The sequence below is a fragment of the Lactuca virosa genome, chromosome 4 (assembly GCF_052849685.1).
Source record: "Lactuca virosa cultivar CGN04683 chromosome 4, Lactuca_virosa_CGN04683_v6, whole genome shotgun sequence".
NCBI lineage: Eukaryota > Viridiplantae > Streptophyta > Magnoliopsida > Asterales > Asteraceae > Lactuca > Lactuca virosa.
The window spans coordinates 217759511-217784244 of record NC_136429.1 but is presented as its reverse complement, the minus strand read 5'-3'; positions in this window follow the sequence as shown (position 1 = coordinate 217784244).

Here is a 24734-nt window from a genome sequence, read left to right as displayed (position 1 = left end):
TGTTCGGTGTTTGGTTAACTGTACACACCGCATCTTCCTGAAAAACCAAGGTTAAGTCAAGGTCCACGTTCCCAATCCCAAGCCAACAATCAAAAAAGAACATGACAAGAGACCGATCCCATATCCCTAACCCTACCCTTTTATTGTAAATTTCTTTTCAAAAATGTTTTGTGAAAATTCTCAGATCCTTGTTTGAGTTTATATTCACACAAGTGTTCCTCCAAATACCTCAAACCAGGGATCTGATACAAACTTGTAACGTCCTATTTTCACAACCAAATTTTTACGTTTTATTAAGGTAAAAATCTGTATTATAAATACGTATTAAGAAAACTGTTTGTTCCAAATTCATTTGTTGAAAATCAGAGTAATATAATAACATGAAATCTTCATTGCTGTTGATGAATGTGTACAATCATGACTTCGCCTTCCCATGATAACCGATGGTACCTGAAAAACAATAACAACTGGGTAAGCACGATGCTTAGTGAGTTCCCCCAAAATACCACACACAACAGAACATATACGAGCATGCATATTGGGGCTACAGTCATCATACTGGAATGCCTGATATTTGCTGGCCTGCCGCCTCAACCCAACCACTCTTCCTGAGCCTCCGTGCTTACAGCTTACAACCGGCCCACACCTGGTATCTTGGCCTACAACACACAACAGGACTGCCTCAACCACATTCGCTACCATATGTCGACATATAAACAATCAAGGATCAAGTAGGCACATAATAGATGCAATTATCAATCATACAGCTCACTACCGCCTACCAAATCCCTCACATCACACGGCTCCGCTACCAGCTAATCTCCATGGAATGCGTAGCTATAAATAACCAAATGTGAGATAGCCACCCAAACATATGATCCTACTCTAGAGGCACAACCAAACAAGGAACAAGCAAGAAAGCCTAGATCAAGCATTCTCATGCTATCCTATATGACTAGATACAACCCCTAGGGTACTCTACTAGACAATAACCAACCTACTGGTACTCTAACCAACATACCACTACTGTTGCATCCTAACACACAAGGATTTTTATACAAATATAGCAGATCACTACGCACAATAACATCCTCTACACAATGATACATAACCAACACTCCAAGTAATGCATAACCATATGTACCCAGAGGTAAGATAGACACCCGAACAGATGAACCTACTCTAAAGCCACAACCAGACAAGGAACATGCAAGAAATCCTAGATCAATAGTCATCAGTATATCCTACATGACTAGGTAAAATCACTAGGGCATCCCTTTACTAAAATGATAACCAAAACTAGTGGTCCCATATTGGTGCCTTCGACCCAAGGGTAAAGTGAGGAGAACTCACATGAAACAAAGAACCTAGAAACACTGCGACGTGCTTCCCTTTCTATACTGCTTTCTCCCATGATCCCTCGAGCACCAAAACATGGAAGAATATTAATAAACAACCCAAATCTTTCAAGTTTGACCCAAAGTCAAACTGGTCAAAAAGTCAACGGTCAACGATGAATGAAAGTCAACTGTCCACTCCCCCTCACGACGTGACCATTTATGGCTCACATCATGAGCCACTAAAGGGCAAAATAATCGATAATCTTGAACCTCATGACGTGACAGGCATAGTCTTACATCGTGAGATCACCAAGGGACTCTAAGGACCCATAAAGTTGCTAACTTTATGGAGTTCCAACACTCTAACTCAACTATCCATGGATAAACATGCATAAAGCCTTAGATCTAGCAATAAGGAATCATAAATCTTGAATCTTGAGTACTCACAAAGGTCCAGAGATGTTTCTAGAAGGTGCAAATGAAGCTTCCAAGCTGAATCTATGCTCCAATGGTGATTTGTTCTTCATCAATCCACCAAAACACCACCAAAAGCTCAATAATCTCAAGGAGAGGCTAGGGTTATGATTTTTATGTGTTTAAGGATGAAAGAGGCTGTTAAGGAATCCTATAGTGAAGGTTATTGGGTTTAAATACGAAGGGAATCCTAAAAGATCATGGGCTTGGACTACGGCGTATCTCACGTCGTGAATGTCTCACGTCGCGAGCTTAGTTCAAATCAACATTTTTATTTACTCACTTGTCATGTCATGACCTCTTTATGGTCACGTTGTGACACTTGGTTTTACCCAAAACCATGCCTTGGACTACTTGAATCTCTAAACCGATCCGTTCTGGAAATTGGGTGTTACAGGTAACCAACTGAAGATAATCTATATGTTGAAACTAACCATAGGAAAAAGGGTGATTCAATGCTAAACGGGAGCTAGAACATGGATCTATGAATCGACTTTAGTTTTAAAAACAAAGATGTGATGTGTACAATCAGATGGAGCTGGAACAGGGAAGTGGTTCCCAAAATATTCATGTTATATATATATATATATATATATATATATATATATATATATATATATATATATATATATATATGAGATGTTGACTGTTAGAAATGCATGCTAGTGGATAGGCTAAGTATCTCTTCATGAATAACATGTTAGAATTATCTGATCTCTATGATGCCTTATAGCCTAGGGAGTTGCTTGTTTTGTGCTATTTGAAGTTTAGATTGAAATTGTTAGTTGCTAATTTTATGGTTTATATTTGTATATGATTAGGATTTCATAGACTTAGAATGCTTGATTTAGCCTTATTTCATGTTCCTTGTTTGGTTGTGGGCTTAAGGAAGAATCATTTATTCGACCGTCTATTTGATCATGTATTATTATGTGTGACTTGCATACACAAGGCGACCAGTGGTGTTAGTAGAGACTTCTAGCGCTGCAAAAAGTGTGGTTTAAGAGAATCTTAGGGCAATAATCTAGGAAGTGTAGCTTGTGGCTCATTTAAGCGTATAGATGTGTGGTAGTGCTCCTAACCTAGAAATTTAGGATGATTCCGGAGACAAATACGGATAGGCGTGAGGTTGTTGGGGAAATGGTTGTTGGTAGGCATTATGGTATAACATCAGGGTTAGTTGTAGCCCATTTCCGTTTCTATCAGTCTTTCGGTTATGGTTGCATTGGATGAGGACGAATTTGGTGCTTGTTCAGACCTAAGTAGCCATGGCAGATTGGGCTTGAATAGTGCAGACATGTACGAGTTAGTTGATCCTAAGGTGTTGAAGACCTTGTTCGAAGTAGCACCAGATTGAGTCGCAGGATTAGGTAGGAAGCGATTGTGCTGATCGCCTTGAGGATAGCAACCTAAGGCTGGGTGGTTGACTAATGGTTTGGGATGTCATTTTCTACAAGGGGTTATGTTCTTCCATCCTCCCTGTTCGAGGGAGAAGAGATCGGATGGTGTCAGTCGATAGATAAAACAAAGGGATGGTTTTCTCCGTATCGGTTTCTGCCACAAGGGGGTAAAGTATGGTTTACATTAAATCATTTTTGTCCTTCAGTATAAGGATGTTAGAGATAGATTATTCTTTGGTTCGATGGAAAGTATGAAGATTATGTCACGTGTCGAGCTTTCGACCTGGTTTTGAGAAGGTTGGATGTCTCCATTACAAATCGAGAAACTGATTCCAAAGGCCGGACTGGAAGTCCGAAGGATGAAGAGGGAGTTATTACATGGTCAGGCACCATTAGGAGTGTGAGGCTTTGGGTCATTTCTTCGAATGCAAGCTTTGATTATGAAAGGTTTGGTTATGAGGGTACCTCCTCAATAAAATGATATACTGGTCGACTTCTCTAGGAATAAGGCGGTTATGTAGTGGGAGGTTCCGAGGTCTCTATCTGAGATTTGGAGTTTCTTCGAGTTTGCTCGATTGTTATCTGAAGGTTTATCGTATTCCGTGTTATGATCGCCGAGAGTCATGGTTGGTATGTATCTTGTTAAGCTGGTCTGAGGCTTTGTGGTTTGCAGACGTCAGCAGGTGGTATTCTGAACCCTAAGTGGGGGAGAACTGATTATTTTGCTTGGAGGATTATCAGTCTGTTCCATTTTTATGGGTTCGGTGTAATGGGCCAAGGGAATCTACGATTGAAGTGTGCGAGGTTTTTGGTTCAGGGTTATTGTTACAAAAGAGATGGAAGGTAGGCTACCATCAAATTGTTGGTGGTTAGGATGTATTCTCATTGTGTTTCTCAAGGATCCGCTGGCATCCCTCCTGGTCAGGAAAGAATTCAAGGATTGGTCAGATCGAGTGCAGAGCAAGTTTCCATCATGATTATGTCTATATGGGTGCATGTGAAAATTGCGATGCAAGGAACTCACTGTGGTCAGTAGTTCCTTTCGGAAGCACCAAATTGTGTATCAGATATAGAGAACATGGTTAGCTTGTGGTTTGGGTCGGTTATCTTTGGTTGATATGGAAAATTGTTGATTTGCCGATCCGCTTCAAAGTTCGGTCATAGTATTTTTTTCGTGAGCTTTGTTCAGTATGTGTGGGATCAATGGGTTTAGGTTTTGATCCATTTTTTATTATTGGTTATTTCATTTTCATCAACAAATGAGGTTATTTGAAGGCTTCAATTTGTATCAGATGAAGGTGCAACTGATTCGTCAAGCTTTCGTAAAGGTCTGTAACTTGGTCTTTGTGTATGTGTATGTGTATTGTTGACTATTTGGTTTTGGAATTGTTTTTCGTAGTAGGAGTTCGTATGTTGGAGCGACATTGTTCAGTTTTTCAGGTGTGACCGTGGGCCTACGCAGAGTCTAGTTTTGACATGCCACGTTGGCTGGGTTGGTATTTGGATTGATCCAATCAGGGTTCTGGCAACATTTCTGGATAATTTTGGATTTTTCTCAAAATTTAGAAGTTTTATTGGTTTAATTGCGTACTAGTGGGATCTGTTCAGCTTCATTTAAGGTGTCATATCTTGTTTTGGTTGTTAGGAGAATGTTTCTATTAACCATTTGAGGTTTGTCACTTCATTTGATCCACTTGTACTTCACCCTTCGGGTAAGGTTCCTGGAGAAGGAATGTGTTAGACCTAGGTTTGGTTGCATGTTCTCCGTAGGGAGTGTGAAATATTGATAATCCATCAAATATTGTTGTGAGGGGTGTGTGTGGACTGAGTAAGATATCCTGAGAACACTTGGTCCGTCTTTATGGCGTGGTTATTTTTTGATTTTTTGCTTTCTAGTTGGAACAAGTATTCAACCGTCTATCTTATTTTCTATTTACATACGACCATGTTTTGTATGGGGATGCATTGGTAGCAACCCGGACTGTATAAGAGTTGTGTGTTATAGAATGGTATGGCTCGTATTGTGTTTGGTAAGTGTTGAGTGGGATGTTGAATGGGTTCCTGAAAGCCGGTGGGATGATGTTCGTGTGCCTATAGGCCCACTGCAGTTCTGGTCGTGATTTTTAATGCCTGTGGATGGATTATGCCAAGAGCGATTTTGTAACATTCAAGTTTTGGGTAAGTTTCTCCTTTAGTCCTTAATGCTAATTTGTTATCAATTTCGGTCCCTTGCTAGTATACGGAGCGTACTCTATGAGTACGCTTAGCGTACTAGCCTTCTGATGGCCGCAGGTTCCACCCACGTACACGGGGCATACATACGCAGGGGTGGCATAAACCCTAATTTTTAGGGTTTGTGCCCTATTTAAACGTCTTAAACTCATCTCTTGGACATTTTAGACCAGTCTCCACGTAACACTCGTGACTTGAGGTAATGCTAATTATTTAACATTTTTAATCAATTGTTGGACTATGAGATTAATATTGGATTTTTGAGTTGGGCCTTAGTGAGTGGGCCGTTAGATAGTGGGCTGTCCGAAGACGTATGTTGGGCATAAGCTTGGCGTACGCAGGGCATACTCAAAACCCTAACTTTTAGGATTTAAGCCATATAAATACAACATTATGTCCCAAACTCTAGCCTCCTTAGCAGCCACCTTGACTCAGAAACCCTAGATCCCTAACCTCCTTCATCTTTGTGTGATTTTGACCTTGTGAAGCCCATTTTGGTGATTTGAAGCTTGGAAGGAGAAATAAGAATTTGAAGAAGAAGAAGAACTTGAGTAGCTTGAGCTCAAGGGTCTTAGATAGCATCACCATTTAGCACTCATTTGAGGTAAAAAGCTCACAACTTGCCTCATGTATGCTTAGATCTATGTTAATGGTGTTTTTGACCTTTTTAGGTCCCAAGAATGGATTTTTATGGTTCAAATCCGTTTCTAGGCTTAGGGTTTCCACCCTTAGTTCTATATGAGTCCCAAGAACATAGAAGTTTCCATCTTGAAGGTAGTTTTGTGACCATGCATGAGTTCTAGTCATTTCCATGGAAGTTAGTTGTCATATTTCAAGTTTGGGTACATTTGGTGGGTTGCAAGCCACCAAGTAATCGACTTTTTGGATTAAGACACTTTATTGGACTCAGATCTGTGTTTGGATCTTAAGGTCTTAAGGGATTAAGCCTTTTTGGAGATTTTGGCTTAACAGGTTTGTACGCTGGGCGTACCAGCCCGTACGTGCAGCGTACAAGCCATGCAAGTTGTATGCTTAGCGTACAAAGATGTACGCCCCGCATACTCATGCTTAGCGTACAGAGATGTACGCCCCGCATACTCACTGGATTAGGGTTTCGTTATTTGGGCCTCGGATTGGGCCATTTCATGGAATTTATTATTATGGGCCATTATGGGACATCAGGAATCAGTTATTAGGCTAAGAACATGTTTCGGCCCATTTAAAGAGTTGGGCCCAATTTAGAAAATTGGGCCATAAGTGGGCTTGGAAAGGCTATATAGAATTGGACCATGGATGTTATGGAATTGGGCCTAGGTTATGGTCCAAATTAGATCAGGGGTAAAATGGTCATTTTACCCTAAGAAGGAGTATTGGATTATGACTAAATGTTATTTTGGTAATATTAGCTCGAGGAGTCGTCGGAGCAGTCGTTAGAGATTCCTTACCGAGAGATTATGCATTCAGCTTTGCGAGGTGAGTTTCCTCATGTAGGAACGGGTCGAAGGCACCAATGCCGGCCCGTTTATGTATGCTAGTATGTCAGGACTAAAGTCTGATGTCGGGCAGTGCCCGATGTAGGTTTATATGTTTCCAGATTATAATCCGATGTCGGGCGGTGCCCGAGGAATGTTTGTATGCTTGATTTCTTCGTGATTCTTGCAATTTCTGTATTTGTATGTTTCTGGATTTCGGTCCGATGTCGGGGCAATGCCCGAGGAATGTTTGTATGCTTCCCGACTTCAGTCCAATGTTGGGCGGGGCCTGAGGAATGTTTATATGTTTATGTTATGTGATTATTTATGTGTATTTGTTGATATGTTCATATGTATACCAAGCTTTGCTCGATGACGGACAGGGCCCGATGCCGGATTTCGGTCTGATGCCGGGCGGGATGACTGTAGTGCACACACCATGATTTTAGCATGTGATGTTTTTACTTTGATATACTTGACAGATGTTTATGATGTTTTGAGATACAATGACTTATGATTTTATGTGATGGCTTGATAACTATGGTTTTATTAATAATTAAAAAAAAAAATTTGGAGCGTATTTTTGGGATGTTTCACTCCACCTCCACTTAGCCTAAAAACGAAACCCTTAGCGCGTTAATGAGTTTTTGAGCTTGATGAAGAGATTTTTGGTGTCTTAAGGCAAAGAAGAAGGACTGAAACCCTTGGAGAAGTAGATTAATCTTGTAGAGCTAGGATCACCTTCTCATTTGCAAGCTTTTTGAGGTAAAAAGCTCACACCTTTACGTACATTTATGATAGATCTTCTATATGGTGTTTCTTGGGCATTTTGAGCCTTTTATGTTAAAGGTGGGCTTTTGATCAGCTCCATAAGTAATGGATGCTAGATCTTAGCTCCATGTAATCCCCATGATCATAAAAATGCAAACTTTATGGAGTATTTTGACCCATGCATGTATTAAGACCTTTGTTAAGCTCTTTTGAGCTCTTGAGCCCCATTAAGCCATGGATGCATGTAAAGTTGCCAACTTTACGTGATAAGTGGCCTTATAGAATCAGATATAAGTGTTTGGAACTTTGTCTCAGCCGATTAATGTAACATCCATAAAAATCAGGCCAATTTAAATCTTTTTCAACCATTCAAAACCACTAAGTTATTACAAAGTGTTTTCAAAATAGTTTAGACAACAGCGTATCCCAGAAATCAAGATCATAAAAATGAGAGGAGGTGCACGATCACGCCTTCGCTTCCCGCGATTCTCTGAAGTACCTGAAACAAAACCCAAAATTGTAAGCCCGAAGCTTAGTGAGTTCCCCCAAAATACCCATACACATAACAATATACACAAAACCACAAACAGCATACTATGGGTCCAATCAACCATCGGGTTGGAATACCCCAGACCCTCAGCCATCGGGTTGGAATGCCAACATACTACGGGTCCAGTCATCCTCGGGATGGTATACCCTCGGCCTACAACCATCGGGTTGGAATGCCCACATACTACGAGTCCAATCATCCTCGGGATGGAATACTCACGGCCCACAATCGTCAGGTTGGAATGCCCACATACTACGAGTCCAATCATCCACGGGAGGGAATACTCACGGCCCACAACCATCGGGTTGGAATGCTTAGGTCTGTCGGATCTCGCACAAAGCAGATAAGCCTCAACCACTAATCAAACATGTGCACATATACCTGATAATCACATAACAGTCTGTAGACAGACAAACCGATCTAACATATCATAACAGCATAATAAAATCCTACGTAGCAGGATACCGATCTAACAGATCATATGATACTCAAACATATAAAATATCAAGATAACAATCCAAAAAGGTCCGACCTTGGTGCCTTAGACCCTTGAGTATAGTGAGGAAAACTCAATGGCCCGATGTATCGGGTGCCCAACTTCCCCTCTTCCTGAAGCGAATCACACCCTTCCAAGGCGAGACCTGTTGGATAAGGTGTCTAAGTCCATAACTATTTTTGGTATGTACTTGACCCGACCCGGCATGGTCCATTTGGGTTGCATGGCATCATGCATTTGGATAGACTTAATGAGAGAAATAACACTTGTGGTTTATTAATATATTATAAGTTCTAATATATTAATAGTATTATTTCATTAGTATTGATCAAGAATTAATTTGGAATTAATTAAGTGATCAAAAGATGACTAATTAAATATATAGGTTGATTATGTAAATCATCGGATGAGAACCCGGCAGATCCCCTCACAAAGGGACTGGGTAGGGTTAAGCATCTTCAGCACGCAAGGAGCATTGGGCTGAAGGATGATATTAGTTTTAGTAGTTAGATTGTTTTGAAATTTGTAAAGTGTAATTGACATTTGATGATGAATAAAAGTTGTGTTTATTTATGAGTAAAGTGTTGCTATCTTTTTTCAATCGTTTACTATTATTTCTTTTGCATGTTTTGACTTCCAGAATATTTATGTTGAGTTTTACATATTATTCAAATTATCCACAGTCGGTCATATGTTGGAAGTAGATATGAATTAAGACTTTCATGAGTTGGTTGTAGAGGTCTAAGATGTTGGACATGGCCTCAACGCTCATGAGTACTCATAAGTTATGAGTATTGGATTCAACCCACGCTCGCTAGTATCACTTCATTTAATCTATCTAGAGTGATCGCGAGACGGTAATATCATATAAGTCTTCAAACATAGAGATATGACTTGTTGACTATGAGATGGTTATGCATTGATCGTGTGAAAACGTAATGGTAACTCGATGTTATAAAACGTACCATTGTGTGTGATTTAACAAGTAGTAGAACAAGCATATGAGTCAAAGTTTATCTACTCCTTCTTGGATTAGAAGCGATATTTGGGCCCCTCGATGATTTTGTTTTGACCTATGTACCGGGCCCGGTCAGAACTAAGTTGATGTGTTCAATTAAGTTCAATGTCAAACAAATCGGGAATCGGGAAACAAACTGTTGGATAAAAGTAAGACATTGTTCCATGTATTTGTCCGGCTGATATCTAGAACAGAGGATTATATGATCACTTATCTTAAATGGCGTATCATCATCTTCTCAGTTCTGAGAAACCTTGAAAAAGAGCTACGATTGTTGGTCGGTTCCTGAAGTCATACTTGCAGTTATAGTTATTAGACATATCTAAGTGGGAGACTGTTGGATAAGGTGTCTAAGTCCATAACTATTTCTGGTATGTAGTTGACCCGACCCGGCATGGTCCATTTGGGTTGCATGGCATCATGCATTTGGATAGACTTAATGAGAGAAATAACACTTGTGGTTTATTAATATATTATAAGTTCTAATATATTAATAGTATTATTTAATTAGTATTGATCAAGAATTAAGTTGGAATTAATTAAGTGATCAAAAGATGACTAATTAAATATATGGGTTGATTATGTAAATCATCCATAACTTGTATAGTGGGCTAAAAGACTCAATGGATTATCAAGTTGGGTTAAACCCATTGGATGCTCCATGGAGGATCCATGGGAGTTACAAACCCATGGGTCATGGAAATGAAGAGTCATGTCATATTAGGGTTTACATGGTGTAACCCTAGATGTGACACACTATATAAAGAACATGTTACTCACCAAAATCGGCTACACTAAGAACAAGAGAGGGCAAGCCGATTTTTACAAGTGTTATACATTCTCTAAAGTTATTCCAAAGCATTTGGTGTTGTGTGAAACATTTGAGGCATCACACTTGGGGTGCTTGGCTCTCAAGGTTTTCAAGGAATCATAACAACTACAAGGTATGTAATTCTAGCCATCTTTTATGATTAAAGTTCCCCATGTATGCTAGATAGGATTATGAACCTTGGAAATCATATTTTGCATGTATTTTAGACAAACATAGATCCAAGGTTTTCTAGGGTTGCATGTACACTTAGGAGTGTTAGAATGCTCAAAACCCATCAGTGGTATCAGAGCCTAGGCTTGTTTGTTTGATACTTGATGCAAAATAGTGAAAAAAGTCGATTTTTTTGCTGTTTGCATGATGAACTCGCCGAGTCCATGGGGGGACTCGCCGAGTCCATGACTAAACTCATCCTACTCGTCGAGTAGGTTCGTGCACTCGACGAGTAGGAGCTTCAGAATGCAGATTTTCGACTTTTGCTGGTGGAAATGGACTAGAAACATTACCCTAAACTGTTTTGGTGTTTTAAAACTTGTGTTAGTTGGTGTAATGGTTGTTCTAATCCATTTACAATGGCAAATATCAAAATTACATGATTATATGTGTTCATATGTTCTTGAAATTTTGATATGATTATTCATGTTCTTATGAGTTCTTGATAGATCATAGGAATTACTTGATTATTGCTGAATTCATGATCTTTATGTGTTTTAATGGATTCCATAACTTGTCCTCAAGTTATGGATAACCAAAAGCCTCTTTGTATTAAAGCCATTAAAAGAACACATAAGTTACAAAAATGAAGAGTCTTCATTTTAATAACTCATAAGTTATGAATTTGAAAGGTTTTGTAAAGTTACAAAACTTGCCCTCAAGTTTTGGAACATGTAAATCCATCTTAATAAACTTTAGTTCCAACCCCTAGAATTTTAAATGTTAAAATTCAAACCTTATACTTTATAATATTATAAGTTTAATAATATATATATATATATATATATATATATATATATATATATATATATATATATATATATATGTATAAGATCAAGTCGTTTTACCGTTAGTAAGCCTCATTCACGAAGCCGGTCTATAAGGGGGGTATAAGGTTGTTGCCTATAAAATGGTAGCTTAATGGGTGTCCACTCTCACCTACCGCTTCCTTGACTAGTGGAGGGTCGTTAGCCGAACGGGTAGGACAATGACTTAAAATTCTCATTAAAAGTATAATGATTATTATAGAGTAACTAAATGTTTAATAAATTCCCAATCTTAGTTACTTTAGGAAAAATGTGAATAAGGTGCTAACCCATGAAATTACACTTTGCACTTTGATTAAGTCGTTAGTGGCATGTGTGGTTAACCGGCACACTAACGTGGACTTAACAAGGTAGGCAAAGGGTGACTTAAGGTTTTTCATAGGTCGGTGGAGCTCGTGTGGTTTACCGGCACATCGGTTAAGTGAAAAACATTAAGGGTACCAAGTAATTTGCATGGTTACTTCACACCTTGTTTTGTGATCCTCTGTATCCCAGTCTCAAAACATGAAGGGCACACTCGATATTTAAACATGCCATTGCACAAGGTTCAATGAATCTCAAAAGAATCTAGGGGATTCTAAAACCCAAATAAAACCTAATAATTTATATTTCGTTTTTCATGGTGGAAATTGGTGAATCGTCATTCACCTACCTTTCAAATATGTTTTAGCTTAGATTATGACATCCCTCTTCTAAGTTATAATATATTGTGATTGGATCCTAGCCTTAATATTACATTTGGGTGTTTTATTAAGGACTATCTTTTTATCTAAAATAAACTTGTTTTCTTCTTTTCAGATGTCTTCCAACAATGCTGCTCCTGGGTCAAACCCTATTGGCTCCTTCTCTCTCATGAACCTTTGTGGGAGAGTCATCTTTGATGGATCCAACTTTACTGATTGGATCAGAAACATCAGGATGGTCACTCGATACGAGAACAAAGAATATGTTCTCGACAAGGAACTTAAGGTACCTGAGCCAACTGCTACTCCTGAGGAGTTTGCTGAATATGAGGCACATGAAAGAGATGCTAACAAAGTGGCATGCATCATGATGGCCACTATGACAGCCGAGCTCCAAGAGTCCTATGAGGACTACTATCCTTTTGAGATGCACCAGGATTTGATGGACCGCTACCATCATAGTGCTCGTCAAGAGCGATATGAAATCATCTCCTCCATGATAACAACCCGAATGAAAGATGGTGAACCCATCACGGGCCACATGCAGAAAATGCAAAGGTATGTGGACCGTTTGATGAAGCTGAATGTGAACTTCCCTGAGGAGTTGGCAATAGATATCATTTTGCACTCCTTACCATCGTGTTATGATCAATTCTGCATGACATACCACATGAACAAGGAAGAAGTCACCCTCAACAAACTTCATGGTCTCCTAAAGACCACAGAATCAGGTCTTAAAGGTAAGTCGGTTGTTACCACTCCTACTCCTACTCTAAACTTTGCACCTGTCCTGGCAATCGGGAAAGGTAAAGGGAAGAAGAGGAAGAACCCTTCGAAGGGTTCCAAGGGTAAGACCCTTGATGGCTCCTCTTCAAGCTGAACCAAGAAAGGTTTCGTCACTCCTTCTGCTGACCCAAAAAAGGCTGAATGCTTCTATTGCCATGAAAAGGCACACTGGAAGCGGAACTGCCCAAATACCAGCAAGATTTGAAGGAAGGGAAAGTGAAACCCAACCATGCAGGTATTTACACTACATTATCTAATAACTCACCTTATTCTAACTCTTGGGTCCTTGATACCGGTTGTGGTATTCATATTTGTTCTGATTTGCAGGGACTAAGAAGAAGTGAGAATATGGAGCATGGAAAGATAAACTTGATCATGGGGAATAGGAAAGTTTCACCTGTCACCAAGATTGGAGTTTATACTTTATTGCTAAGTAGTGGGTTTACTTTAGATTTGAATAAATGTTGTTATTCGCCTGAAATGGCAAGAAATGTTATTTCCTTTCATGCTTTGTACAAACAAGGTTTTACCTTTTCTTTTGATAATGAAGTTGGTGGAATAAATGCTTTCTTTAATAATGTGTTTTATTTTAAAGCATTACCATGTGATGGTGTGTATGAAGCTGTGTCTGTTGTAGATAATTTAGGAAATAATATGTTGTGTATTGATTCTACTAATGATAATAACTTGGATAAAGCATCATTATGGCATTGTCGTCTTGGACATGTAAGTAAGAAAAGCATAAGCCAACTCCAAAGGATGGAGTCTTGGAGTCATTTGACCTAAAGTCAGATGATAGTTGTGAATCATGTTTACTTGGAAAAATGACAAAGTCACCCTTCACAGGTTCTTGTGCTAGGGGTGAAGGTTTGTTGGATCTAGTGCACACAGATGTGTGTGGACCCTTCAAAACTGCCACAAGGGATGCTAATCGTAGTTATGTGACTTTTACAGATGATTATAGTAGATATGGATATGTCTACTTAATCAAGCATAAGTCAGAGACTTTCGAAAGGTTCAAAGAGTTTAAACAGGAAGTCGAGAATCAATTGGGCAGGAACATTAAGATGCTTCGATCCGATCGCGGTGGTGAGTATCTTAGTACTGAGTTCCTCGACTATCTTAGGGAATGTGGGGTTGTCTCACAATTGACACCTCCCAGGACACCACAGTTGAATGGTGTAGCTGAGAGGCGTAATCGAACCTTGTTGGACATGGTTCGTTCCATGATGAATCGAGCTTCTCTACCAATCTCATTCTGGGGGTATACCTTAGATACTGCCGCCCATATCCTTAATCTGGTCCCTACAAAGAAGGTTGCCAAAACACCTCACGAGATGTGGACTGGAAAAGTTCCTAGTCTAGCCCACATCAAGATTTGGGGTTGCGAAGCTTTCGTGAGATGCGAGACTCACAACAAGCTCGAACCTCGAAGTGAGAGGTGTATTTTCATCGGCTACCGACAGAAATCCTTTGGTTACCTCTTCTACAGACCCAGTGAGAATGTGGTCTTTGTATCAAGGACGAGTGTCTTTCTAGAAACAGAGTTCATAAGCCAAGGAAACAGTGGGAGGCAAATTGACCTTGAAGAAATTCAAGAGTCAAGTGGTGAAGGAACCTCAAACCCTAGCAGTGAACTTGAGGAGGAAACTCCTTTTGATCCAATTGACAATTCTGTACCTCTGAGGCGTTCCACAAGGGTTAGGAATGCACCTGAGCACTACTATGGTTTCCATATTACTGCGGAAGGTGAGACACTTATCAGTGATGAGACACTAGTAAGTCTGGATGAACCTAACAGCTATGCGGAAGCCAAGGCAGGCCTTGAGTCTGCCAAATGGAAAGAGGCAATGGACAGCGAGATACATTCCATGTATGACAATCAATTCTGGAACTTGGTTGACAATGTACCAGGTCGTAAGACAGTAGGGTGCAAATGGATCTTCAAGAAAAAGACCGACATGGATGGTAATGTACACACTTATAAGGCGCGACTGGTTGCAAAGGACTTTTCTCAAACCCCAGGAGTTGATTATGATGAGACCTTTTCACCAGTAGCCAAGATTAAGTCTATTAGGGTATTGTTAGCCATTGCTGCACTTCATGACTATGAAATATGGCAAATGGATGTCAAAACTGTTTTCCTCAATGGAAAGTTGGCTGAGGATGTTTACATGAATCAGCCAAAGGGTTTTGTCAGTACAGAGAACCCTAATAAAGTGTGTAAGCTTGAGAAATCCATTTATGGATTAAAGCAAGCACCTCGCAGATGGAATCTTTGCTTTGATGAGGAAGTCAAAGAGTTTGGCTTTTTGAGAAGTGAAGATGAATCTTGTGTATATGTCAAGGCTAGTGGGAGTATAGTTAGCTGCCTATATTCTAGGGATAAGGATTCTGAGCGACCGGAGTAAAAGACTAATTGGACTTAGTCAGAGTACATACTTGGATAAAGTGCTGAAGAGATTCAGCATGCAAGATTCCAAGAAAGGAGAATTACCCATCCAGAGTAATGCTAGATTGAGTAAGACTCAAAGCCCGAGTACCGAGGTTGAGATAGCAGAAATGAGTCGAGTACTTTATGCTTCTGCAGTAAGCTCGATCATGTATGCTATGACCTGCACTCGTCCTGATGTAGCCTTTGCTTTGAGCATGGTTAGCAGGTATCAGGGGAACCCTGGTAAGGCTCACTGGACGGCGGTAAAGAACATTCTCAAGTACCTGCGGAGGACTAAGGACTGGGTCCTTACCCTTGGTGGGAGTGATGACTTGAGAGTTGTAGGGTATAGTGACGCTAGTTTCCAGACTGATACAGATAATTTCCGCTCTCAGTCGGGCTGGGTCTTTACCTTAAACGGAGGAGCAATCTCTTGGAAAAGTTCCAAGCAGGAGACAGTGGCTGATTCAACTTGCGAATCAGAGTATATAGCGGCAAGCGAGGCAGCAAAGGAGGTGATATGGTTAAAGAACTTCATTGGAGACCTTGGAGTTGTACCAGCTATAAAGGAGCCCATAGAGATTTTCTGTGATAGTAAAAGTGTTGTTGCCTTAGCAAAGGAACCAAGGGATCATGGGAGATCCAGACACATTAACAGAAAATACCATTTCATCAGACATCGAATAGAAGAAGGACTCCTCGCGGCAAAGAGGGTATCATCGGATGAGAACCCGGCAGATCCCCTCACAAAGGGACTGGGTAGGGTTAAGCATCTTCAGCACGCAAGGAGCATAGGGCTGAAGGATGATATTAGTTTTAGTAGTTAGATTGTTTTGAAATTTGTAAAGTGTAATTGACATTTGATGATGAATAAAAGTTGTGTTTATTTATGAGTAAAGTGTTGCTATCTTTTTTCAATCGTTTACTATTATTTCTTTTGCATGTTTTGACTTCCAGAATATTTATGTTGAGTTTTACATATTATTCAAATTATCCACAGTCGGTCATATGTTGGAAGTAGATATGAATTAACACTTTCATGAGTTGGTTGTAGAGGTCTAAGATGTTGGACATGGCCTCAACGCTCATGAGCGCTCATAAGTTATGAGTATTGGATTCAACCCACGCTCGCTAGTATCACTTCATGGAATCTATCTAGAGTGATCGCGAGACGGTAATATCATATAAGTCTTCAAACATAGAGATATGACTTGTTGACTATGAGTTGGTTATGCATTGATCGTGTGAAAACGCATTGGTAACTCGATGTTATAAAACGTACCATTGTGTGTGATTTAACAAGTAGTAGAACAAGCATATGAGTCAAAGTTTATCTACTCCTTCTTGGATTAGAAGCGATATTTGGGCCCCTCGATGATTTTGTTTTGACCTATGTACCGGGCCCGGTCAGAACTAAGTTGATGTGTTCAATTAAGTTCAATGTCAAACAAATCGGGAATCGGGAAACAAACTGTTGGATAAAAGTAAGACATTGTTCCATGTATTTGTCCGACTGATATCTAGAACAGAGGATTATATGATCACTTATCTTAAATGGCGTATCATCATCTTCTCAGTTCTGAGAAACCTTGAAAAAGAGCTACGATTGCTGGTCGGTTCCTGAAGTCATACTTGCAGTTATAGTTATTAGACTTATCCAAGTGGGAGACTGTTGGATAAGGTGTCTAAGTCCATAACTATTTCTGGTATGTAGTTGACCCGACCCGGCATGGTCCATTTGGGTTGCATGGCATCATGCATTTGGATAGACTTAATGAGAGAAATAACACTTGTGGTTTATTAATATATTATAAGTTCTAATATATATTAATAGTATTATTTAATTAGTATTGATCAAGAATTAAGTTGGAATTAATTAAGTGATCAAAAGATGACTAATTAAATATATGGGTTGATTATGTAAATCATCCATAACTTGTATAGTGGGCTAAAAGGCTCAATGGATTATCAAGTTGGGTTAAACCCATTGGATGCTCCATGGAGGATCCATGGGAGTTACAAACCCATGGGTCATTGAAATGAAGAGTCATGTCATATTAGGGTTTACATGGTGTAACCCTAGATGTGACACACTATATAAAGAACATGTTACTCACCAAAGTCGGCTACACTAAGAACAAGAGAGGGCAAGCCGATTTTTACAAGTGTTATACATTATCTAAAGTTATTCCAAAGCATTTGGTGTTTTATGAAACATTTGAGGCATCACACTTGGGGTGCTTGGCTCTCAAGGTTTTCAAGGAATCATAACAACTACAAGGTATGTAATTCTAGCCATCTTTTATGATTAAAGTTCCCCATGTATGCTAGATAGGATTATGAACCTTGGAAATCATATTTTGCATGTATTTTAGACAAACATAGATCCAAGGTTTTCTAGGGTTGCATGTACACTTAGGAGTGTTAGAATGCTCAAAACCCATCAAGACGTTTAGGGGTACCATGTCACCGACCTAAAACCCCAACTCAGATCGGCGCCGGTCAGCGTAACTCTTTTTCCGACTCTGTGCGGTCTGTAACCGCTGTCTGATCTGCTGAATCATATCTATAGTCCGTAGGATTACCTCGGTCTGACCCATCACCCTGTGACCGATCTCACCCCAATAGACTGGGGTGCGACATCTCCGCCCATACAACTGTTGGATATAGTGTCTAAGTCCATAACAATATTTGGTATGTACTTGACCCGACCCGGCATGGTCCATTTGGGTTGCACTTCACCCAAACAATTTATGGATAATCTTTTGAGAATAGTATAAGTTATGATTTATTAATATATTATAAGTTCTAATATATTAATATAAAATCATATTATTTAATTAGTATTGATCTATAATTAATCTAGGATTAATTTAGAGATCAAAAGTATGACTAATTAAATATGGGCTCTTGTATTTATATAGTGTGGGCTAATGCTTATTTGGAATGGGCTAGGCTTGCATGGAAAGTCCATGGATACTCCATGGAGCTTTAACCCATGGATCTCATGGAAATGAAAAGACATGGGTATTAGGGTTTACATGGATGTAACCCTAATCCACCACACTATATAAAGGAGGCTTTAGTTCTTGAAATAGCACTAGTTGATGTGTGTAAACCAAGAGGGCCGATTTCAAGAAGTTTGTGACTATTCTCTCAAGTTTCCAAGTTTGTGGTGATTTGTGACTTCCATTTGAGGCATCCACATTATTGGTGCTAGGCTCTCAAACTCCAAGCAATCAACTACTACTATAAGGTAAGTAATTCTACTAGTTTTATTTGATTCAAGTACCCCATGCCATGCTAGTTAGGATAAGAACCTTGGAAATATAATGATTTGCATGTATCTTAGTCAAACATAGATCCAAGGTTTCTAGGGTTGCATGTACACCATAGGAGTGTTAGAATGCTCAAAACCCATCAGTGGTATCAGAGCCTGGTTTGTTTATTTCATACTTGATGCAAGAAAAAAAAAACTTAAAAATCAAAGTTTTGTTCAAAAACTCGTATCAAAATTTCAAGTTTTGTATATGTACTTACGATTCTTGAAATTTTTGATATGAACATTCATAAACATATGAGTTTAGAAGATCATAGAAATTATGTGCTAATAATTGATTAGATTAATTCTTGATCTTTATGTGTTTTAATGGAGTCCATAACTAGTTCTTAAGTTATGGATAACCAAAAGTCACATTTATAAATAACCATTAAAAGAACACATAGGTTACAAAAAATGAAGAGTCTTCATTTTTAATAACCATTAACTCATAAGTTATGAGAAATGAAAAGTTTTGAAAGTTTACAAAACTTGCCCTCAAGTTTTGGAACATGTAAAGTCATATTAAAAACTTTAGTTCCAACCCCTAGAATTTTAAAAGTTAAAATTCAACCCTTATACTTTATAATATTATAAGTTTAATAATATTTATATATGTATAAGATCAAGTCGTCTTACCGTTAGTACGCCTCATTCACGAAGCCGGTCTATAAGGGGGGGTATAAGGTTGTTGCCTATAAAATGGCAACTTAATGGGTGTCCACTCTCACCCACCGCTTCCTTGATCGGTGGAGGGTCGTTAGCCGAACGGGTAGGACAATGACTTATAAATTCTCATTAAAAGTATAATGATAATACTAAAGTAACTAAACTTTATTGAATTCCCAATCTTAGTTATTTTAGGAAAATGTGAATAAGGTGCTAATCCATGAAATTACACTTTACACTTTGTTTAAGTCGTTAGTGGAGCGTGTGTGGTTAACCGGCACACTAACTTGAACTTAACAAGGTATGTAAAGGGTGACTTAATGTTTATCATAGTATCGATGGAGCGTGTGTGGTTAACCGGCACATCGATTGAGGGGTAATACATTAAGGGTACCAAGTAATTTGCCTGGTTACTTCACACCTTGTTTTGTGATCCTCGGCATCCCAGTCACAAAACTTGAAGGGCACACTCGAGATTGAAACATGCCATTGAAGAAAGTTCAATGAATCTCAAAGAATCTAGGAGTTTCTAAACCAATTAAAACCTAATTAAATATTTCGTTTTTCATGGTAGAAATTGGTGAATCGTCATTCACCTACCTTCAAATATCTTATAGCTTAGATTACGGCATCCCTCTTCTAAGTTATAAAATATTGTGTTGGGTCCTAGCCTTAATATTACATTTGGATGTTTTGTTAAGGACTGTCTCTATATCTAATCTAATCTATTCCCTCTTCTTTTCAGATGTCTTCCAATAACAATGCTTCTGGCTCAAACCCTACTAGCTCCTTCTCTCTCATGAATCTTTGTGGGAGAGTCATCTTTGATGGGTCAAACTTTACAAATTGGATCAGAAACATCAGGATGGTCACTCGGTGTGAGAACAAAGAATATGTTCTAGACAAGGAGCTGAAGGTACCCGAGCCAACTGCTACTCCTGAAGAGCTTGCTGAATATGAGGTACATGAAAGAGATGCTACAAAAGTGGCATGCATCATGATGGCCACCATGACAGCCGAGCTCCAAAAGTCCTATGAGGACTATTATCCTTTTGAGATGCACCAGGACTTGATGGACCGCTACCATCAAAGTGCTCGTCAAGAGCGATATGAAATGATCTCCTCCATGATAACAACCTGAATGAAGGATGGTGAACCCATCACGGGCCACATGCAGAAAATGCAAAGGTATGTGGACCGTTTACTGAAGCTGAATGTGAACTTCCCTGAGGAGTTAGCAATAGACATCATTTTGCACTCCTTGCCATCGTGTTATGATCAATTCCGCATGACATATCACATGAACAAGGAAGAAGTCACCCTCAGCAAACTTCAAGGACTCTTGAAGACCGCCGAAAGTGGTCTAAAGGGTAAGTTGGTTGTTACTACTCCTACTCCTACTCCAACTGCGGCCAGTGTCTTGGAAATCGGGCATGGCAAAGGGAAGAAGAGAAAGAACCCTTCTAAGGGTACCAAGGGTAAGACCCTTGAAGGCTTCTCTTCAAGCAAAACCAAGAAAGGTTTTGTCACTCCTTCTGCTAACCCTAGTGAGGCTGAATGCTTCTATTGCCATGAAAAGTCGCACTGGAAGCGAAACTGCCCAAAGTACCAGCAAGATTTGAAGGATGGGAAAGTAAAACCCAACCATGCAGGTATATACACTATATTGTCTAATAACTCACCTCATTCTAAGTCTTGGGTCCTTGATACAGGTTGTTGTATTCACATATGTTGTGATTTACAGGGACTAAAAAGAAGTGAGAATGAGGAGCAGGGAAAGATAAACTTGATCATGGGAAACAGGAAAGCTTCACCTGTCACCAAGATAGGAGTTTATTCCTTAGTGCTAAATAGTGGGTTTACATTAGATTTGAATAAATGTTATTATTCGCCAGAAATGGCAAGAAATGTTATTTCCTTTCATGCATTGTATAAACAAGGTTTTACCTTTTATTTTGATAATAATAATGGTAGTATTGATGCGTTCTTTAATAATGTTCTTTATTTTAAAGCATTACCTTGTGATGGCGTGTATGAAACTGTATCTGTTGTAGATAATCTAGGAAATAATGTATTGTGTATTAACTCTTCCACTAGCTTAGATAAAGCATCCTTATGGCATTGTCGTCTGCGACGCATAGGCCAACTCCAAAAGGATGGAGTCTTGGAGTCATTTGACCTACAGTTAGATGATAGTTGTGAATCTTGTTTGCTTGGTAAAATGACAAAGTCACCTTTTACTGGCACTTGTGCTAGGGGTGAAGGTTTGTTGGACCTCATACACACGGATGTGTGTGGACCCTTCAGAACTGCCAGAAGAGATGCTAATTGGTTCTATGTGACTTTTACTGATGATTTTAGTAGATATGGATATGTCTACCTAATCAAGCATAAGTCAGAAACCTTTGAGAAATTCAAAGAGTTTAAGCAAGAAGTGGAGAATCAGTTGGGCAGGAACATTAAGATGCTTCGATCCGATCGTAGTGGTGAGTATCTTAGTACTGAGTTCCTTGACTATCTTAAGGAATGTGGGATTGTCTCACAGTTGACACCTCCTAGGACACCACAGTTGAATGGTGTAGCTGAGAGGCGCAATCGGACCTTGTTGGACATGGTTCGTTCCATGATGAGTCGAGCTTCGCTACCAATCTCATTTTGGGGGGTATGCCTTAGAGACTGCCGCCCATATCCTTAATCTAGTCCCTACAAAGAAGGTTGCCAAAACACCTCACGAGTTGTGGACTGGAAAAGTTCCTAATCTAGACCACACCAAGATTTGGGGTTGCGAGGCTTTCGTAAGACGCGAGACTCACGATAAGCTCGAACCCCGAAGCGAAAGGTGTATTTTCATCGGCTACCCACAGAAATCCTTTGGTTACATCTTCTACAGACCCAGTCATAATGTGGTCTTTGTAGCAAGAAGAGGATTCTTTCGACAGAGAGAATTCATGAGCCAAGGAGACAGTGGGAGGCAAATTGACATTGAAGAAATTCAAGAGTCAAGTGGTGAAGGAACCTCAAACCCTAGCCCTCAACCTGAGGAGGAAACTCCTGTTGAGCCGACTGAAGAATCTATACCTCTGAGGCGTTCCACCAGAGTTAGGAATGCACCTGAGCATTATTATGGTTTTCATATTACTGCAGAAGGTGAGACACTTATCAGTGATAACACACTGGTAAATCTGGATGAGCCTAACAGCTACACGGAAGCCATGGCAGGCCTTGAGGCTGCCAAATGGAAAGAGGCTACGGATAGCGAGATACAGTCCATGTATGACAATCAAGTTTGAAACTTGGTTGACAATGTACCTGATCGTAAGATAGTTGGGTGCAAATGGATCTTCAAGAAGAAGACCGACATGGATGGTAATGTACACACTTATAAGGCACGACTGGTTGCAAAGGGTTATTCTCAAACTCCGGGAGTTGATTATGATGAGACCTTTTCACCAGTGGCCAAGATTAAGTCTATTAGGGTTCTGTTAGCCATTGCTGCATTTCATGATTATGAAATATGGCAAATGGATGTCAAAACCGCTTTCCTTAATGGAAAGTTGGCTGAAGATGTTTACATGGTTCAGCCAGAGGTTTTTGTCAGTACAGAGTACCCCAGTAGAGTGTGTAAGCTCGAGAAATCCATTTATGGATTAAAACAGGCACCTCGCAGATGGAATCTTTGCTTTGATGAGAAAATCAAAGAATTTGGCTTTTCAAGGAGTGAAGATGAATCTTATGTCTATATCAAGACTAGTGGGAGTATAGTCAGCTTTTTGGTACTGTATGTGGATGACATACTACTCATAGGAAATGACATCCCAACCCTGCAGGAAGTAAAGTCCTGGCTTGGGAAGTGTTTCGCTATGAAGGACCTTGGAGAAGCTGCCTATATCCTAGGGATAAGGATTTTGAGAAACAGGAGTAAAAGACTAATTTGACTTAGTCAAAGCACCTATGTGGACAAAGTGTTGAAAAGGTTCAACATGAATAACTCCAAGAAAGGAGAGTTACCCATCCAGAGTAACGCCATATTGAGTAAGACACAAAGCCCTAGTACTGAGGCTGAGATAGCAGAAATGAGTCGAATACCTTATGCTTCAGCTATAGGATCGATCATGTATGTTGTGACGTGTACTCGACCTGATGTAGCCTTTGCTTTGTGCATGGTTAGCAGGTATCAGGGGAACCCTGGCAAGGCACACTGGATTGCGGTAAAGAATATCCTCAAGTACCTACGGAGGACTAAGGACTGGGTCCTTACCCTCGGTGGCAGTGAGGACTTGAGAGTTGTAGGGTACAGTAATGCTAGCTTTCAGACTGACAGGGATAATTTCCGCTCTCAGTCGGGCTGGGTCTTTATTCTAAACGGAAGGGCAATTACTTGGAAAAGTTCCAAGCAGGAGACAGTGGCTGATTCCACTTGTGAATCAGAGTATATAGCAGCAAGCGAGGCAGCAAAGGAGGCTATATGGCTAAAGAACTTCATCGGAGACCTTAGAGTTGTACCAGCTATAAAGGAGCCAATGGAGATTTTCTGTGACAGCAATAGTGTGGTTGCCTTAGCCAAGGAAACAAGAGATCATGGGAGATCCAGACACATTAACAGAAAATATCACTTCATTAGACATCGAATAGAAGAAGGAATCCTCGTGGCAAAGAGGGTATCATCGGATGAGAACCCAGCAGATCCCCTCACGAAGGGACTGACTCGGGCTAAGCATCTCCAGCATGCTCGGAGCATAGGGCTGAAGGATGATATTAGTTTTAGTAGTTAGATAATCTTGAAATTTTTAAAATGTAATTGACATTTGATGATAAATAAAAGCTGTTATTTATGAGTAAAGTGTTGCTATCTCTTGTCAATCGTTTACTATTATTTCTTTTTGCATGTTTTGACTTCCAGAATAATTATGTTATGGTTTATATCATATTATTCAAACTCTCCACAGTCGGTCATATGTTGGAAGTAGATATGAATCAAGACTGTCATGGGTCGGCTTGTAGAGGTCTAAGATGTTAGACAAAGCGGGGCTACAACACTCATGAGTGCTCATAAGTTCTGAGTATTGGATTCAACCCACGCTCACTTGTATCACTTCATGGAATTTATCTCGAGTGATCGTGAGACGGTAATATCATATAAGTCTTCAAACATAGAGATATGATTTGTTGCCTATGAGTTGGTTATGCATTGATTGCACGAAAACGCATTGGTAACTCGATG